The 21,342-nt window shown below is 35.8% G+C and overlaps 1 pseudogene; it reads right to left on the reverse strand.

The window, feature by feature from the left end:
* Positions 1 to 10,467: 10,467 nt before the first annotated feature.
* LOC100618646 (V-type proton ATPase subunit C 1-like) lies at positions 10,468 to 16,987 on the reverse strand (annotated as a pseudogene).
* Positions 16,988 to 21,342: the final 4,355 nt, after the last annotated feature.

The raw sequence follows: 21,342 nt of genomic DNA on the forward strand, positions 1-21,342 counted from the left end.
GACTGAAGTGTATTTTTACAACTTCACATAACCAGACCAGAAAGGGAATCTCTAATTAAGCCACTGTAGTGCCTATAATTGGACAAATCAAAATCAAAAAAATTTCTAAAATTCGAGACCAACTTAGAATCATGTCCAAGTGGTCAACTTAGACCATGTCTAAACTGTCAGTCTAGACTAACTCCAAGTGTTAATAAACTATCTCCAAGTGATCAACCTGAGATTCAGAGACAATGGCTCAATACATAGACAAGTCTCTTGCTTATGTACCGATAGGGGAAAAAAAAAAGGGAGAAAAAGGGCACAAGGTTTGGAGGGGAAAAAACGTACAATGCCTTGTCCTGCATTTTAAAACCCAAAGTTTCTCACTCTAACCCTTGCTTTAAGATTCTGAATCCCAATACCATACTCATTAGACTGTCTTCGTGGTTACTAGATTAAGCACAATAAAAGTATGTTGATTATTCAAATGCAAGAGACAAAAATAAAAAAACAAAATACAGAATAAGGCACAGATGTACACTCAATGAATATAGAAGACAAATTTACTTTTTTTACTGTAATTTTTATGCCAGCAGAATAGTACCCTTTGTGATTCAGTAGGGACTTCCCCTTCAGAGCCTCTGAGGTAATATAACCTCATGCTTCTGAAGTGAAATTCCCAATTTTTCTAATCTTACTACCTGTACTTTTGTGGGTCATCAAATTTGTTAAGAGAAAATATTTCTCATTAAGTTCATGTAAGAGGTAATTGTTGCTAAATAGCTCTATAACTGTGGAGAAAACCCAGAGGTTAAAATCTACTCTTTAATATGCTTAAGCACAGGTTAGGATTTAGAAAAATAATCTTGAATCAAGATTGAGGTTCAGGCAAAACATTTATAGAGAAAAATTACATCAGAGAGATAAAGAATTAACATTTTAACATAGAAAATCTTTATGGCCTTTTATGTATTCTGTTCCTTTTAAACATATCCTTTGTATGATCATATTTTAGTCATAAGTCCCATTCCACCAAGTCTAAATAATAATTATGGAATCAAATTTATTTATCTATTTATTGCTTTAGGATTTCTAGTTCATCTATATTTTATGCATTTTTGTGGAAATATCTAATGCTATAGTGTTTATTTGGGAGTTTTTCCTTGGATATTATTATCTGTGACTTGGTAGTTCTTTCTATTGGTATTCTGATTAAGATAATATTTGTAAAGGGCTTATCATAGTGCCTGGCAAATAATAGGTACTTAATAAATGCTTATTCCTCTTCCCTTTCCTTTTTTCTATGCTATACTTGTTATTTATTGTGGCAAATCATCTTAGGTAGCTTTTACTCTCCCAATACCTTTTCATCCAGAAGGCATTTCCAGGTAAAAAATATATGTTTTTACTAGTCCTTGTTAGGTGGATTCAACTCTTAGTCAAGAGTTTGTCATTCCTTTATTTTAATTATCATTGAGAAATTAAAAGTCTGTTCTTTGACATTAACTTCTTAAAGAGGTTTCAATTCATCACCTTAAGAGAAAAAGCAAAAAACAAGAGGAAGATGCCATATCTCATTATCATAGATCCTGTGTAAACCTTTTAAACAAGTATATCTCCAAAAATATCTCCAAAAAAACTGAGAAATGGACAAAAGCAAAGACATTGACTATGCCTATTTTGTAGTGTTTCATACAAAAATGATGTCAAAATAAGGTAGTCCTATAAACCAGAAATAGCCTCAGGTGGCATATTAATTTCCTAAACAGAGACATAATAGTCTAACTGGTTTAAAATGCAGTCTCGCTTACAAAATGCAAAGGAAGAATGATTAAAGTGAAGGGCAGTATGGGATAAGGGATGGGGAATATCATGTAGTAGAAGTAAAACTGGATTGAGAGACATATGACCCCTGCTCAAATCCAATTCATGTCACTTGTTTTGGATGAGTTATTTTTTCACTTCACTTTCATCATCTACAAAATGATGAAATTGGACTAGATAACCTCTAAAGCCCATTTCATAGCTGAGATTCAGTGATTATGAGCTCAGTTGCTTTTTTGAGACAACAAATTGCATAACTGCCTCTAGGATAATGAATAAGTAATAAGGGAAAAGCAAGCCTGGAAGAAGCTCGGCAGAGAACAGCCAAGTCAGATCATCCAACATGCATGTATAGATAAACCTGGAAAGAGGAAAAGATATATGAAATGGGAAAGATCTGTTGAAATTTTTATGGTTTTCTATTTCTATGGATTATTGAGGCTATAAGTGGCTAGAATAGTAGTGGTCAGATCTAGGCTCAAGTCCTACCTCTGAAACATGTTGGTTATATGCCTGTAGGTATGTTACTTAAAAACTTCCTAATTGTTTAGACATGAGATGTCAAGCACAGCCACTCCTGCATGTGGCTTGAGCCTAATTAAAATATAATTAGGAAACATTAAAAATATTTAAAATATAGCAAAATATAGGTTAGATTAAAATTGAAAACTGTATCATTATGTGGTCTGCAAGGATCCTTGTGGTTGGATGAGTGATCCCATTTCTATTTGAGTTTGATGTCACTTCTCTCAGCAATTTTGTAATTCATATTTGTGACAGAAAATGTGCTGATCCCAAATGACAGGAAGTTTTCTTATTTAGGAGTTTCTCATCCCAGTGAAATCACAGCTCCAATTGTTCTTATTTTCATTCTCATCAGTGAGACTAGCAGGATGACCACATTGTAAACAACTACCACCTCTGTACCTGAGGTGAAGGAAATGGTAGTGGTGCTCAAGAAGATGAAGGCAGGAAGAATGGCTAGACCTGGCTGAATACACAGAGGAGTTGATATAATTTTTAAAAGGCACTCATGAATTAAATGGAAATTTTCTAAAAGGAGATTTCAAAATAAAGAAAAGGATTACAGAGGCCACAGGCATCTCAAACTTAATACATCCAAAAGTGAGCTGAATATCTTTTCCCCTCAAATCATTTCCGCTTTTCAACTTTTTTATTTCTGTAAAAATGACTAACATTCTCCCAGTCATCCAGGTTTGTAAATTTGATATCATTCTTGGCACCTCATATTCCCTCATTTCAAATATATTTAACCATTGCCCAAACTTGTAATTTCTACTTTATATATATCCTTTTCTCTCTTCTCTCATAGCTCCAATGATTTATGTTATGAGGCATTAGACAAGTTGATGTTTCTTTAATGCAAGCAACTCTTTTGCTTTTGCCTCAACTATTGAAATAGTCACAATGAGTCCATGTTGCATGTTCCTAATCCACTTATACCATTCTCCATTTAGCTTTCTAAAGGTTTTTCCTGTCATGATTTGGGAAACCTACGATCCTTAAATTGTTTCTACATATCCTGCCTTCTGAGAGCAGGGCATTTTTACTTATATAGAGATCATTTGTTCTTTTAATGCTCTTGCTTTTTGCTTCTCTTCGTCCAGACTGCCCTTTACTTAAGTATATTTGTATTCTCAGTCTGTTGTTCATTGACTTATTTGGAAAAGCTTGCTCATGGGGATTAAAGATTTTCTATTTTGCTAATTATTTCTCCTATGAAGACCATACATTGTGCATTTTTTCTCATCTAAATTCTTCTCTCAAGGTTATTTTATTATTTTGGAATATCCTATTGTGGTTTAATGCCCTTTTGGGGAATTTGTCAGGTTCTATGTTTCATCAAGGGTTAGCTTTTTATTGAAATGCTTATTTAGAGACATTTGGAGTTTTTCAAAAGTCTTGCTACCCATCTTCCCTTCTGGTCTTAGCATCTTCCCTTTTATATTATGATTCATTTGTTTGTGCTCTTAAGTTTCTTAACAGAATTTTCTTCTTCTAGCTCTAATTATTAGGAAAGGGCACAGGTCTTGTTCTGAAGGCGATAGACTAAGTTTTCAGAGGATGCAATAAGTGGGATGGGGGTCAGGGGGAGGGACTGGGCTGACATGGAAACATAAGTGAGAAGCAACAGTGATCAGTTAGCAAAAGCATCTTTGTCCTAGTAAGTTTAAGCCTCAGATTCATAGAGAATCCAAGTGGACACATAGGGTGGTAAATTGCCATGCTCTTTGAGGTAACAAAAGGCTAGGGGAGGCTGCTGGTGATCATCATCACTAACATTTATATAGTGTTTACTTTAAGATTTGCAAGTTTTACATATATTCTCTAAAATAATCCTGTGAGTTAGGTATGATTATAATCCTTATTTTGCAGATGAGGAAACCAAGTTCCAGAAAGATTAAGTATCTTGTCTATGGTCACAACTAGTAAGTGTCGAAGGCAAGGCTACAATTCAGATTTTTCTGATTCCAAGACTATATAGATAAAAATTCCAAAGGATGAGAATAAATGGTGAGGCTGAAATATGTGCCGGTGGAGGGAGATACTTGTTAGCTCGGTGCTCTTGGACAGGTCACTTAAAGCCTCGTAACCTCAATTGCTTCATCTTCAGAATAACAAGGTTAAACTTCATGGCCCCAATGGTCCCTTCCAACTCTTGATCCATGATTCGTTGTGCTTGAGAGATTAAAAAATGCTATCCAAATAAAATGAAAGGTCTGGACTAATTAAGTCCTAGAGTTTGTTCTAGTTTTCCAAAGGTTTGTGATCTGGGAGGCAAAGGGAAGAAGGAGCCAAAGGTTCCACCAACATCTCCAATAGCCAGGAGTTTGGAGGATAACGTGTTTTAGAGTCAGCAAGACTCCTCTTCCTAAATTCAAATCCAGCCTCAGACACTTACTACTGTGTGATCCTGGATAAGCCACTTAACCCTCTTTGCTTCAGTTCCTCATCTGTAAAATGGGACTGATAATAACATCTCCCTAAGAGAGCTTTTGTGAAGCTCAAGTGAGATATTTATATAGCGCTTTGCAAATGCTAACAGGCTAGAGAAATGTCATTATTATCATAGTTCTTTTATCTCAGGACAGCCCTCAAGTAGGGATAACTTTTTTTTTCTTGCTTAGCACAGTGTCTGTCATATTTGTTTTTCAGTCATTCAGTGGGGTTTAGATCTTCATGATCCAGTGGGCCATACCAACCAGGAGGTTTTCTTAGCATACATACTGTAGTGGTTCTTTAGTGGTTCTTTAGCAATTAGAAGTTAAGTGACCTGCCCCAGGTCACACAGTTAATACATGTCTGAAACTAGATTTGAACTTGGGTCTTCTTGATTATGGGCAGTTAGGTGGCACAGCGTATAGAGTGTTGGGTCTAGAGTCAGGAAGAGATCAAATCCAACCTCAAACATTTAGTAGCTCTGTGACATGGGGCAAGACACTTAATCTGGCTGGTCTCAATTTCCTCATCTATAAAATGACCTGGCAAAGGAAATAGAAATCTACTCCAGCATCTTTGCCAAGAAAACTCCAAATGGGATCATGAAGAGTCTGACCTGACTGAAATGATGGAACCACAAGGTCCTGGCTAAGCTCAGCCCTCTGTCTCCCAAGCCACCTCGCTGCTTAATAAATGCTAGTTGATGGACTGATTGGTGGCTGATCCTTTGCATTTTATGCTTCCACTTTTACAGGATATTCCAAACATGGACCAAATGGCCATGCTGACTTCCCACTTTTCCTTCCTCTCTCTGAAATTGCTTTGTAGGTTGTTGTTTTTTTTTTTACCCTTACCTTCCATCTTAGACTCAATAGAGTATTGGTTCCAAAGTAGAAGAGCAGTAAGGGCTAGGCAATGAGAGTTAAGGGACTTGCTCAGGGTCACACAGCTAGGAAGTGTCTGAGGCCAGATTTGAACCCAGAAATTCCCATTTCCAGATCTGGGGCTCTATCCACTAAGTCACCTAGGTTTTCCCAAAAGAAATCTATATCATAACAGAATGTAAGCTTTTTGAGGGCAAAGCTATTTCACTTTTGTCTTTCTTCGCCCAGTGCCAAGCAGATTGTCCGGCACATAGCAGATATGAAATAAATACATTTTTGTTGATTGATTGATTGATTGCTGGTCTTTTCCTTTCCACCATTGGCTGGTCTCTTCTTGGTTCTAAGCTATCACCCTCCAGGTGCCTCCCTGCTGCAGATTGCAGATGGGCCACCATGTACATGCAGACTGACCACTGGGGGAGGAAAAAAAAAACAAAAAACTTTGTTCTGGAGATGTTACACTTCAGACTTGGCTCCGTTTGTAGTTTCCTGGGTTCAACTTAGAGTGAAGAACATACTAATAGGGACCAACTTTGCTCATTTAACAGGTCAAGCTGATCTCTGATGCTCATGGGGACACTTATAACGAGGAGCTTATTAACAAACTGAGATGTGTGGAAAGGAAGATCAATAGTTTTCAGTAACTAAGGAAGATTACCAGAAGTCAAGCAAACCTGTAATAGAGGGTGCACAGACCCAAGCTCAGGGCTGATAAAAAAAATATCAGCCACCTGGTAGGTGATTGAAAAATAGCAATTGTGGCTGAGAATGAGTCATTTGACAGGATTCTCACACCTCCCTTTGCCATAGTCCATTTTAGGAGCAATAAATCAGGCCCAGCAGGATTTCTTCTAATTTAAAACTTTGAATTTCTACCTGTGTGAACCAAGGTGACTCAGAGGGTACAAATTAAATGGGCCCAAGGCGGCAGGGTTTGTGTCTTCTTTCTTCTTGCTACTCTTCCCAGAACTGGGTCCTTTCACCCTCCGGCTCAGTAGTGGATGCATCATCCCAGAAGAAGGAAGTAAACTGGTACAGCCAAAGACAAAGATGGAAGTTAACAATTATAGCCATTCTTCTACTGGATGTTTGGAGAAGGACTAGGGAGGGCATCCTGGGGCCAAAAAGAATAAATAAAGCACCAATGGGAGTGAAAATTAATTCAAAAATCATTTATGAAATGTCTATCAGGTACCCTGGTACAAAGTCATAAGTCATTGGGATGCAAATACAAAAATTAAATCGTTCCCACCCACATCAAGCTTACTAGCTAGTGGGGAAAAGAGACAGTCTAAAATGCAACTAATTAATTTATGACATTAGAGGGTCTCTCAGTCTTAAATCAGTTAGCTGTGTCCACATCATATTGTAGGATAAGTTACTTCCAGTAGTGTTCTCATGTGTAGACAGCTAATCCTAGGCAAGGTGAATCTTAACATCAGGCGCTGAGGGTGAGATCGTGAAGAGGTTCTGGCTGCTACCTCCATATAGACAATTTTTAAAATTTATTTTCTTAAAAAACCCTTACCTTCTGTCTTCCTATCATTTCAAAATAGCAGCGAGGGCTAGATAATCAGGGTTAGGTGCTTTGACCAAGGTCACACAGCTAGGAAGTTTCTCAGGACAGATTTGAACCCAGGTTCACTCCAGGTCTTGCTCTCTAACTACTGTGATACCTAGATGCTCTTCAATATAGAGCTTTTTTTTTTTTTTTAAACTTCACTTTCCAAGGCAGAAGAGTGGTAAGTGCTGGGCATTGGGAGTTAAGTGACTTGCCCAGGGTCACACAGCTGAGAAGTGTCTGAAACCAGATTTGAACCCAAGACTTCCCATCCTTCATCCTGGCTCAATCCACTGAGATACCTAGACTTTTAATCCTATATAGACTTTTCATACTAAGGTATATTTAAAAACCAAATGACTTGGGTCTACATTTAATTTGGAAGGTAGCACAGCATAGTACTGAGGCAATTTGCTTTGGAGTCAGAAGCCCTGAATACAAGTTCCAGTTCTAATATTTGCTACCTATGTGCCATAGGCACAAATCCCCTTACCTTTCTAGTTTCCTCATTTGCAGAACGAGAATAATAATACTTGTACTACCTACCTTTGTGAAACATGTTGCGAGGAATACATGTTGTAAACATTGAGATCTTTTTGTAAATAAAGAGTTATTAGTAAAGATAGTTGAGGGTTAATTTTATCCCTTTTAGAAATCATCCTTTGTACTACACAAGTCAGACTAGCTCTAGGGATTGAAGCAAAATGAAACATTTATGAACTGTAAAATACAATAAAATTACTCACAATAAAAGATTTAAAAATCATGGAATTAATAATTGAAGTAGACTCTTTTCTTTCTGCCTTCACATTTACCATGGTAGAAAGATGTCTGGTCAAGCAGTGGCAATACCTCTGAATGAAGCAGTGAGGTGGTGCAGTGGATAGAGTGCTGGATATAGTCAAGAAAACCTCAGTTCAAATCCTGCTTTGAAAGCTTACTGACTGTGTGATGCTGGGCAAGTCACTTGATTTCTCTAAGTCTCAGTTTGTCAATGAGCATGTATTTATTTATTTGAAAATTTTATTTAGTCAATTTAGAACATTATTCCTTGGTTACAAGAATCATATGCTTTCCCTCCCTCCCTCCCTCCCCCCACCCTTCTCATAGAAGACATGCAATTCCACTGGGTATTACATGTGTCCTTGATCATAACGTATTTCCATGTTGTTGGTGTTTGCACTAGGATGATCATTTAGAGTCTTCATCCCCAGTCATATCCCCCTCGACCCATGTAATCAAGCAGTTGTTTTACTTCTGTGTTTCTACTCCCAGTTTTCCCTCTGAATGTGGATAGTGTTCTTTCTCGTAGATTTCTCTGAGTTGTTCAGGATCACTGCTCAATGAGTATTTATTAATTGCATACTGTGTACTAAGTTTGGGGAATACAAAGAGGAGCAAAAAATAGTCCCTGCTCTCATGGAGCTCACACTCTAGTGGGGAGACAACATGTAAGCAACTATGCACAAAATGATATATCCAAGATTAATTAGAAGTGATCTCAGAGCACTGGGAAATGTTTCTTACTGAAGGTGGGACTTAAGCTGATGCTTGAAGGAAGCCAGAGACGTTATGAGGAAGGAGAGCATGGAAGGATGACAATGAATACCCTTGGAGTTAGGGGATGGAGTGCCATGAACAAAGAACAGCAAAGAAATAAGTAAAGATATTTAGCTCTGGATCACAGAGTAGGTAAAGCAAGCAAAATATAAGAAGACTGGAAGGGTAGAAAGAAGCAAAGTTATGGAGGACTTTCCTTATTTCTAAAATGGAAATAATAATACCACTTAACTATCTCTTACAGATTGGGTGTGAAGATCAAATATTGTAACATATGTGTAGGTTATGTGTGTTGCCCATGTAAATTATAAGTATGCCCTGAAGGATTTGTCTAAATGTAGCTCTTGGGGGGCTCTGATGGATAGTGTCTGAATTTTATTCACCACTCTCTACAGAAAACTGACTCCTGACTAGTAGAGATCTGTAGAAGGAGCCATGATAGTGGCTATATTATTCTCCTTTGATAAAGAAGGGTATCAAAACAAAATGATATCCATTTGCCTCCTCTTCCCCTTAATATCATTACTCTAAGGGGATGGGTTTTTTTATTGAGTTTAAAATTGTTTCCTGACCACTATCTCTTATAGAGAAAGGGATTTCTTAAACTTATATTGTAAGGCTCAATCCCTTTCTACCAAATGCTAGTTACACAAAAGACCATGACATATAGTGAATAATGAATAAATTCCTTTATCCAAGCAGATAGAAAAGATAAATCAGAAAAGTTATAGAGATGAGAAATTCTGATTAGGTTGAATAGTGAATGGTTGCATATATTCAAATCCCTTTGAAGTTATAATTATATAAAATTGGGTAATTCATTCCAGCCCATGGAAATTTTGTTGCTGTTTAGTTGTTTTAGATGTGTCCAAAGTTTTGTGACACCATTTGTGATTTTTGTGGGAAAGATCCCGGAATGGATTTCTATTTCCTTCTCCAGCTCGTTTTATGGGTGAGGAAACTGAGGCAAATGAAGTTAAGTGACTTGCCCAGAGTCACACAGAAATAAGTGTTTTTTCCCCCCACAGGTAATTTTATTCTTGTCTGTGGATATTGACAGCAGATTGCTGTTGGAAAAATTTAGCAAACATATATGTGAATATTGCCACTTTTTATATCATGATTCAATAACCATCTGACAGTAATAGCTACTAAATACAGAAATCAACGTCATACAAATGCTTACATTTTTTCCTTGTAAACAAGGTCTTTCTAAACAATAGTAATGAGTTTAGTGAATGTATTCTAACTTCATCAATGAAGAAAACCCCATTTTTACAAAAAATATATTATTCTATTTATAAACTCTGATTTTTTTCAGTACACATTTATAAACCTGATCGATAAAATCCATCCATCTATCTATCTATCTATCTATCTATCTATCTATCTATCTATCTATCTATCTATCTGTCTGTCTGTCTGTCTGTCTGTTGTCTGTCTATCTGCTGTCTGTCTGTCTGTCTGTCTGTCTGTCTGTCTATCTATCTATCTATCTATCTATCTATCTATCTATCCTCTTTTAAAAAAAGAAAATTTCAAGAGATGGACCACTATGCAAAAAATTCACCCAAGGAAAGGGAGTAAAGCAACCACCAGATTAGTAGATAGTTAAAAGTATAAGCATACTTTTAATTTCATTTCTGTTCATATACAGCAACACTAGAATGGGATTGTCAGTATTGAGGATCATTTTTACTTGAATACCAAGGGACTTCATTCAATCTTGCATTACATCTTGGGATAATATTTCTGTTGACTGAGATTTAAGGCTGGAATATCCATAGAAGCATCAATAATAGCTGCTGCTTTCCTACTGTCCAGATGTTTGTATATATCGTACAATATTTTTATCAGTTTCTTCATGGTTTTCCTTTTGGGTTGAAGTAATATTGGTTAGAAGTTCTCTGGCAATTTATATCTTAAATCAGACTTAATGAAAACTCTTGATGCTTTCAAATGAATCTATGCTATGAAAGCTTCACTGAATTTCACTTTTAGCCCCCCAACTAATGGTCCAAACTGCTTCTTCTTGTCAGTGGAAAGCCTGATCATCTCCTCTTCATTATATAGAAAATCATGGACAATGATCTTGTTTTCTCTGGCTTTATGTCTGAAGTTGCTCTCTGCTTTTCTAAACAAGGTTAACATTGTACACATAACTATCTTGGTTCTCTGAAAGAACTTTGCTTAGACCTTAGGACTCCCTTTTCAGTCAGTGTTTTAAATCGCTTATCTCAATCATTTTGGTTTGTTTGGAATTACCACCGATAATGTGATGGGACATCCATGTTTCTTTATGATTTTTGATAGGTTTCTAGTGAATAAACTTCTCTTATTCTTTCTTTTCAAATTCCTAAGACTGACTTTTGGATTATATGTACATATATATGTACTATGCAGGTGCCTGGACTTTCAAGTCATTGTCAGTTTGATTTACTCCCTTGCCATTTATTTCAGAAATATTTTTCAGGGACTGCTTGACTGAATACTTGGCCTTATCCCATTGAACTGTAAAAAATAATCTAATTAAGCAATTTCAGTTTATATTCAATATTTTTGTTTCTGAATTCTGAATTTTGTTTCTATATTCCCTGAATGTAGTCCTATTAGACATTCAGTATTTTAGTGATAAAATGTAAGGAATAATCCTAATTATTATTGATTATATAATTGTATATGAAAATAAATAATCATATTGTGAGTAAAATAATAAGGAAAATTCTTTGAAATGTCTTAGCAAGATATCTTTGCCAAGGGGAGATCTGTGCATGCCTTCAGTATCCTAGAATGTGTCCAGACATTATGAAGCTATAAGAGTGATCTTGAATTTTACCATATATGGACCACCACTAGTTGGGCAGCTGAAAGTGAATTTCAGTGAAGCTTTCATAGCATAGATTCATGTGAAATATAAACTTTCTAGAAAAGAGACCTTCTCTGGTTACTCCTTTTGGGAAGAGATTTTCAGAAGATCATTAACCTTTCAAAAGGGGTGGGTGAATGATCTATGTAATCTGAATATATATACCAGCTGAAAGTTTTGATGGAACTGGATTAAGCATGGACCCTGACATTTTGTAATTTGCAACTTTCCACCATAAATGTCAATTTGGCTCAGATAATTGCTTCCCAATTTATTTGTTAATAACTTTAGATCTTTGTTTTATATATACATATATATATGTATGTACATATATATACACATATATCTCCTTAGACCTTTGTTATACACACACACACACACACACACACACACATATATTTATTTATTAAACAACATCAACTCCATTGGCCAAAATTTTTTTTAATCCTTTACCTTCCATCTTAGAATCAATCCTGTGTGTTCATTCTAAAAATTCAAGGGATTTTTTCTAAAATAATATTGTTAGTACGGTGTTGGCAAGAAAAAGAAAAGATGTGATAAAAGTAGGAAAACTGGAAGGACATAGCAGCTTTAGCAGCTCAACACTCCATTTTCCTCCTCACCATTCTCTCAACTCAGGCACCCACTAATGTGACTCATGTGCCAAGTCCAAGTAGGTTAGCTGACCCCTTCCCTCCCCTGGCTGCTTCTGCTCCACCCATGCTCTGTGGCTGCCTAGAATTGCATTTGGAGTCCTGTCATGGGCTCAGAGATCATGAGGAGAGCTAATAACTTGTGTGGTCATATTTGAACTTATGATAAAATAAATCCACAGTATTTCAAAAAATTCATAAGTAAAAATTGTTCAGATCTACTAGATTCATAAGACAAAATGAAGATGAAAGAATCTACCAAATTATCTCCTAAAATAAATACCAAAGGGGAAAAGGTCCTAGGAATGCCATAACTCAAATCCAGAGCTCCTATGTCAAAGAAAATCATTCAACCATCCAGAAAGAAGACATTCATGCATTAAGGTACTATAGTCAATGTAACACAAGACTTGTCAGCTTCTAAAACAAGAGGAGCACAATATTTCCAAAGGCTAAATATATAGGTTTACAGCTAAGCATAATTTATCCATTAAAACCAGGCCTAGAGAAGGGATGTCCCAAGTTCAAATATGACCTCAGATGCTTCCTAGCTCTGTCACCCTGGGAAAGTCACTTAACCCCCATTGCCTAGGCATTACCACTTTTCTGCCTTGGAACCAATATAGAGTACTGATTCTAAGATAGAAATAAGGGTTATAAAACCAACCAACCAACCAACCAAAAAACTGAATACAGATCTAACCAATCTGGAGAACAATTTGGAATTATGTCTAAAGGGCTTTAAAACTGTGCATACTCTTTGACCCAGAATACCACTAATGATGTCTGTATCAAAAAGAGATTCTCTATCCCCCCAAATTTTATAAGATGGCAAAAAGACCTATTTATACAAAAGTATTTATAGCAGATCTTTTTGTACTGTCAAAGAATTGGAAACTGAGGAGATGACCATCAGTTGGGGAATGGCTGAACAAGTTGTGGTATATACTTGCAATAGAATACTACTGTGCTATAAGAAATGATGAACAAGATTTCAGAAAAATCTAGAAAGACATATTAACTGATGCAGAGAAAAGAGAACAGAATCAGGAGAACATTATTTGCAATAACAGCATTATTATATGATGAACAATTGTGCTTAGCCTAGCTATTTTTTGGAGAACAGTCATAAAAGACAATCCCCAAGAATCATAATGAAAAATGCCATCCACCTTCAGAGAAAAAAAAAACTGATGGAGTCTGAATTCAGAACAAAGCATACTTTGTTTCACTTTATTCATATTTCTACTTTTTTTTGATAAAACTCTCTTCTAAAAATTATTGATATGAAAAAAATGTTTTACATTGTTGTACATGTAAAATATATATCAGATTGCTTGCCATTTCAGGGAAGGGGGAAGAGAAAAAAAGGAGATTTAAATTTAAAAAAACCCTAAGATTACAAGAGAGCTATAAAATTGCATATATCCTTAAATCTAGCAAAATCATTGCTGGGTCTGTTTCCCAGGGAGATCAGGGAAAATGGAATAGAACCTATATGGTCCAAAATATTTAGAGCAACTCTCTTTGTGGTGGCTTAGAACTGGAAATTGAAGGGATGTCCATCCATTGGAGAATGGCTAAACAATTGTGGTATATGATTGTAATGGAATACTACTGTGCCATAAAAACAATGAGCAGATTAATTTTTTTTAAAAACCTGTAAAGAACTACATGAGATAATGAAGAGTGAAATGAACCAAGAGAACATTATATACTCCTACAGATTTAATAATTGAAGAATAACTTGTGAATATTCACCTCCAGAGAATAAATTGAGAAATGGAAACTGGAAAGACATAATCTATATATTTTTCTGGATGTTGCCTTCTGTGGTGTGGGAAGAGGAGGGAAAGGTTGAATAAATAAATAAATAAATAAATTTCTAAAATTTAAAAGGAATTAAGTATTTACATGTAAACTACTCAATAAGCTTAAATTTTATTTGTACATGTAATTGAGGAAAAAAGAAAGTATCTAAAAAAATCTAAAAAAAAACTGAATATAATCCATTAGCTAGAAAAAAATTAATGAAATAGGAGACTTTCAAAAATTCCTGATGAATTCCAGAGCTGAGTAAGATCTTTGAAGTATATACACAGGAGTGCAGAGAAACCTAAAAAGTTAAGTTTATTTGAGTAATTAGAAGGAACTGTATGATGTTTCAGGGTTAACATCTTAATAGTGGGAGAAGAAATTTATGCCTTTAGAACCTTCATGTCTTCACAGGTTTTGAAGGAGTTATGAAAAAGCAGAGGACCTAGTTAGCAGGCAGATTGGATCTCTTCTAAGGGTTCAAATTGGGGAGAGAAAAAGGAAAGTCAAAAGGAGGAACATATCACTGTAGAAAGACAGAAGAAAGGGGCAGATCTTGCTACTTCTCATACTTGGGGTAAATGAGAGGAAAAAGAGAACAGAGAAAATAAGGGACTATATATAGGATGGGGGCAATTAATTAGGAAGAGGATAAGAACAGGATGGGAACAGTCACAAACAAAACAAACTTTCTGATCCTGATCGGGTACTTAAAAGAGGAAAAATGCAAAAGCTAGAATCTAAGAAGCAGCTGTAGATTGCCTCTTAGTCAATTGGGTGACTGAATAAGTGACTGAATTACTTTACATGAATTTAATGGAATATTCTTATTAACTCACTATTACCTTAGAATCAGGGGCAAAGAATTCCTTGTATAGATTCTTAACAATGTTACAAAAGGGGCAAACAAAAACAAAAACCCCCCACTTGAACTTTTAATAGAAAAATTAAGAGATTATTGGTGTTATGGTATACTTCAGGCAGCGAGGAAGTGCTGTAAATAGAGGACTGGGCTTGAAGTCAGGAAGACTCATTTTCATGAGTTCAAATATGGCCCCAGACATTTACTAGCTGTGTGACCCTGGGCAAATCACTTGACCCTGTTTACCTCTGTTTCCTCATCTGTAAAATGAGCTAGAGAAGGAAATGGCAAGCCACTCCAGTATCTTTGCCAAGAAAATTCTAAAGGAGTTCACAAAGAGTTAGATACAACTGAAATGACTTAACAAAATGGTATGCTTCTCAGAGAACTATTCATCCCAGAAGACAAAAGGGATATGATACACTATAATCAACATATATTATAATATGTGTATGTCCAGCTTGAGTTCATTACCTTTTGGTCAAGAGGCAGGTGACATGCTTCATCAGAGTTCCTCTGAAGACATAGTTGGTCAGTGTTTTGATCATAATTCTTGATCAGGTGATTCTTAGAATACTAATTAGTATATACCACAAGTAGGCTGCCCACTCTGAATTAATTGTTGGCTTCCCCAAATAGTTGAATATATGCCAAGGTCTAGCTATGGAAATGATGGAATCACGAATTTGGAAGAATTGTCTATATCTGTCCACTTGTACCCTCTCAACTTCTCCTCTCTCCCCTCTACAACAAAGGCATTATGAAAAGTGAGACTTTGTTGTTGAGCATTTGAGCATTGAGGCTTTCTCTGAAGATTCTAAGCAAGAATAATCCAGACTCAAAATGTACTGTTACTGATAAAATACTGCTGCTGAAAATGCACCACTACTTGCCCTCTACAGAAGTGGGAGCTTATTATCACCATGGATATATGACAGCTGATAGCAGGTCCATTTCAGCATCTTTTTTTCATCATCTTGCAATTTAGCTGAATTTGTTTTTTTCTTCAGTGGAAACTGTTATATGCATAATTTATTTATTGGACCCTGCTTTCTTTCTTTAATTGTGTTGTTAATTCTTAATGTAAAACTAGCTTTTTGGAAAGCATTTGCTGCTAAATGTTATGAAATGGAAAGGTAGAGACAGATCACCTCTCAAGCTTCTGAAATACATTCCTTGAACTAGGGATAGTAGTAACATTTTTGCATAGGTAGGGTAGTGTCTTGTTACTTCTATAAATATGTCTTTTTTCTTTTCTTTGTATTCACAAACTACAGGAGGGACAAATTGAATTCAGTTTCAAAACTCATGTTGAAGAGGGTATGATGGGGAGAGGAGATCAGGTAACTGCAAACTCGTTAAAGGGAGAATTGAGAGAAAATATAAACAGTGATTTGTCTTCCTGACTTAAATTGGACTATATAGTGCTGACTAATAGAAAACTAGTCTTTAAATCCTGCTACCTATTGATCAGAAAAGCTTTTATTAAGTTACCTTGGATGACTGGAAAGAGAAAGATTAGAAAGGTTAGCAATTATGTAGTCAATCAACAAATATTTATTAAGCCCTTATTTTGTGCAAGCCTATAATGATGGAGAAAATCTAGTGTAGCCTAGGGAGGAATGAAGCTGATCTGGGTGCAGTCCTTAAATGGAGGTTCTAAGAGGAGCTATTATGTCAATAGAAGTCCTAGGAGAGAAGGGTACTATTGTTGTTCAGTCTTGTCCAATTCTTCATGATTATATTTGGGGTTTTCTTGTCAAAGAAATTGGAGTAACCACTCCATTTCCTTCTCCTGATCATTTTATAGATGAGGAAGTTAGACAAATAAGGTTAAGTGATTTGCCCAGAGTCACACAGCTAGTAAGTGCCCAAGGCTGGATTTGAACTCAGGAAAAGGAGTCTTTCTGACTCCAGGCCCAGTACTCTATTTACCTTGACACCTGCTGCCTCTGTGCCAGGATAGGAGCTTCCAGAATGAAGAGATTTAGCAGAGAAAGGATGGAGAGGGTCAGTCATAATTACAAGAAGTGTTGAGTACTTAACCTAAAGCCAAGAGTTGATTTAATAGCAAGAAGCTGTGAAATGGCCAAAATTAGGTCGATCTAGTAAGAAGTGTTAGGCATGGACTTAGTATGCATGAGGAAACAGGGCAAAGATTGGGAGAATTCAATCCTTTCATGGTTCTACTAATGAATTCTTCCATAGGGAGTAGAATATGCCTTGGCTTTTGGTCAGTAGACTTGAGTTTGAACTCTGGCTGTGCCATCTAGTTTAGTTTTGTCACTACTTGTGTGGCCTTTGATGTCACCTAAATTCTCTGGTCCTCAGTTTATAAGTCTGTAAAATGAAAGAAAGTTTGGTGGCACAATGATGAGAGCACTGGAACTGGAATTGGGAAGAACTTGGTTCAAATATGATTCCAGGCTCTTATGAGGAGCTTGATGCTGAGGCATTCACTTCATCTCTGCCTCATCTGTAAAATTATGGATAAGAACAGTACCAGTCTCCCAGGGTTGTGGGAAGTAATAAATGAGATGATATTTGTAAAATGATTTTTGTTGTCATTTTTTAGTCATTAGACATAAAGTGTATGATTCTTTGCAAAAACCCTTTTGGGGTTTTTTCTGCAAAGACACTGGAGTGGTTTGCCATTTCCTTCTCCAGTTCATTTTATAGATGAAGAAACTGAAGCAAACAGGGTTAAGTGACTTGCTCAGGGTGACCCCACAGCTAATAAGTGTCTGAGGTCACATTTGAACTCAGGTCTTCCTGCCTCTAGGACCAGTGATCTATCCATTACACCACCCACATACCTTAAAATAAGGGGTGTGCTGATAACTATTAAACAATTGACTCTCTACCTCTCCTCCAAATTCCCACAACTTAAAAGTGAATCTGGATTAACATTTTCTCCCTCACTTTCTTAAGTCTAGGCAATCAATAAAACAATAAAGTCTTCCCTGATGTCCAACATTTGCCCATTTCTTAGGTATTAATACTCAAACTGAATATTTAACAATTGGTTCTAGTAAGCTGCAAGGCAGTCTGAGAAGGTTTCAGCATACCCCTGCTTAAAACACTGCATAAATGCTAATGCTAATAATAATAGTAAATGAAGAGATTGTTCTAGTGAACTTTGAAGCACTTCCTACCTCTAAATTGATTCTCCCAATTTGGCAATCTATGTCTTTTTATGCATTACCACAACCACCACCACCACCACCACTACTACTACTACTACTATTATTATTATTATTATTATTATTATTATTATTATTGAAGGGGAGGAGTGGAGGATTTGAGGATGGGCTGAGGATACAGTCTAAAAGGATTTACCAGTAATTTATTTTCCCATCCACACCAACTTGAGCACATGCTCCTGAAATGAATGTAGGTCTCTCAAACTGCTCCTCCTTTTAATTTTTATATTGAAGTTGTTTTTTTTTAAATTGCTAGGAACTTGATTTCTTAAGCTGTCTGCCCAATTAAAAGTTTAGGCTGCTTATGACCTTGAAAAAAGGCAGTTTTTATAAATCAGTCAACTGGAGAACCACATTCACACATTCTTGCTCTTTGCTAGACAGTTACTGAAAGAGTAAATATAATGGAAAATGTCATTTTCTGTAATGGCTTTTTTCCAATGCTACCTCTGTGTGTATTGAACCTGAATGAACCTGTGAGCTGAGCTAAAGGTTAATATATTTTTAAAAGTAGCTTCTATTTTATTTTTTCCACCAAATCTCTCTCCACAGGCGCTACTTACTACAGTGGTTAAAATAAATAAGCAAAATGATTTCCTGTCTGCTTATTGATCAGTTATATTTAGTACGTTGCTTTCTTCAAGTGTTTCTAAAGGATGGGGTGAGTGGCAAAGATCTTCTTTCTTTCTTACCTGATACACAAAGAGAGTAGTACATACTACCCACAGGCGCTTGAAGATACCTCAGAGGTCATTTCATTCAACCTCCTCATTTTACAGATAAGGGAACTGAGAGCCAGAAAGATTAATGTGACTTGCCCAAGGTCACACAATTAGCATATGGTTAATGAGGTCCCCTGCCTAAATCCAGTGCTCTTTCTATTGAAGCAATATGTTATATGACATGGGCACAGTCGTTACTTTTCTTTGAGCCAGAGTTTTTATATCTCTAAGATGAAGTTTATATATATATGTAAGTATATATACATTTTATATAGAGAGATAGACATACATATACATATCTATATTTATTTCATTATATATACATATCTACCTATATTTAAATATAACAATATAGATACCTATATAGATATAGATATATCTCGAAATCATCTCTGTAGTTATGTCTACAGCTCTCTCTCTCTCTCTCTCTCACACACACACATTCTCTCTCGATATATACACATAATCTATTAAAATACATGCTTGTATAAATTATTTATATCTCCCCATAAAGGTGTTTATATCTCTATATAGAGATATTTATATTTAAATATAGAGATATAAATACTTAAATGTAGATAGATACATCTATATAGAGATATCTCCATCTCTATAGCTATCCACATATTAAAATATAATTTTATATAAATTTTATTATAAAAATAAAATTTCATGAATTAATTTAGAAGTATAAATATGTGTATAGCATGTACATATGTACACATGTGTATATTTATAGGTACATCATATATTTCTACAAACATATGTATATATAGTGTACAAATGGAATGACTACATGCATGCATACATAGCATTTCTATTTATAGGTTTACCATATATGTATACATATGAAAATATGGCATATGTGTAGATTTGTATGTATGTAAGTATGAATAAGAAACCAAGTTCACAGATCCTAGATTAAGAACCCCAGAACTAGCAGTTGCCTAGGGTCCCTTCTGTGAGTCTATGCTTATCTACAATATTGCAGTGAGAGGGGGGAGTCTGATAACTTTTTTCCAGAAAATAATATCATTTCAAATTTTCTGTGGAAAGAACAAGCTTTATTGTATTTATTGTATTTTATTGGTTATAATAACCAAACTATGCGGGGACAGGGCAGCTAGGTGGTGTAGTAGATAGAGTATAGGGTCTGTAGTCAGGAAGACCTGAGTTCAAATGTGCCCTCAGACACTTATGAATTGTGTGATATTGAGCAAGTTACTTAATCCAGGTTCCTCATCTGTAAAATGATCTGAAAAAGGACATGGCAAAATACACCAGTATCTCTGCCAAGAAAACCCCAAATGGGGTCATAAAGAGTCAGACAAGACCGAAACAACTGAACATTGAAGTGTAGAGACTTCTAGTATATGGCAAACGATTTTAGGGAGAATCATTGTCTGGCTGTTTCTTTCTGACAGTCCTGAATTTCAAGCAATCATATCTAGTATTTAAAAAGCATAAAATGAAGAAGCCAACTCAAGGGCAATTAGGCTTGATCAGAACAATGACTAAATTCAAGAGAAACAGTATTCCATTTAAGGAAGGATTTGGACAGAGGATGAAGCTCTCAGATATAGTTTCACGACATCTTACAGCAGTGTTCACACTGAGAAGGAACAATGGTAATCAGAATATATTGGAAAAGGAGAATAAATATAAACAGTTCATTAAAGTGTCCCCTTGAATTCAAAGGCTTCCTTATTTTCTCCAAGTACTCTGGGGTTCACAAAACCCTTTTTGCACAATAGCTATGAGATAGGACATTGTGCTTTACAGATGAAGAAAATAAGGCTTAGAGAGGTTAAAAGACTTTCCTAAGGGCACAAATCTAGAAGTAGCAGAAGTGGGAGCTGATTCTAGAACTTTTGACTCCCCACCTAGTCCTTTTGTTGGCAGTATCCTTCCTGCTGCTTCATATCCTCTTCCAAATGATTTACTCCACATGTAGTTTTGTCTAGTTACACTTGGGGCTGCCTCCTCTTCGAGTATGTTAAACTTGGAATCAGGAAGATGTGAGTTCAAATCCCATCTCTACACATCATTTATAGCAATATAAAAGTAAGATAGAACTTAGTATTTGAACTTCAGCTTTTTCTTCATCTCTAAAACTGGGTGAAAATACCTGTGGTACCTACAACATGAATGTTGTTATGAAGAATAAACAAGTGGCTTGCAAACCTCAAAAGTATTATAAAAAGGTGACAGTGCCATTATACTCTGATCTTTGAAAATTTATTTTCCATTCTGAGCATCATAAGATTACTGAAGATAATTAAGTAGTCTAGTGGATAGAGGGACTAGACTTGGAGTCAGAAAGAACTGAGTTTGAATCTTATTTCAAACAATAGCTATCCTGGTTGTGACTCCACTATTGCTATGTATCTTCTGACCATTGTAACTCCTCACTTTTTAACTTCCATTTCTATATTGTTTTCCCCAAAAG

Source organism: Monodelphis domestica, chromosome 2, assembly GCF_027887165.1.
Source record: "Monodelphis domestica isolate mMonDom1 chromosome 2, mMonDom1.pri, whole genome shotgun sequence".
Lineage (NCBI taxonomy): Eukaryota > Metazoa > Chordata > Mammalia > Didelphimorphia > Didelphidae > Monodelphis > Monodelphis domestica.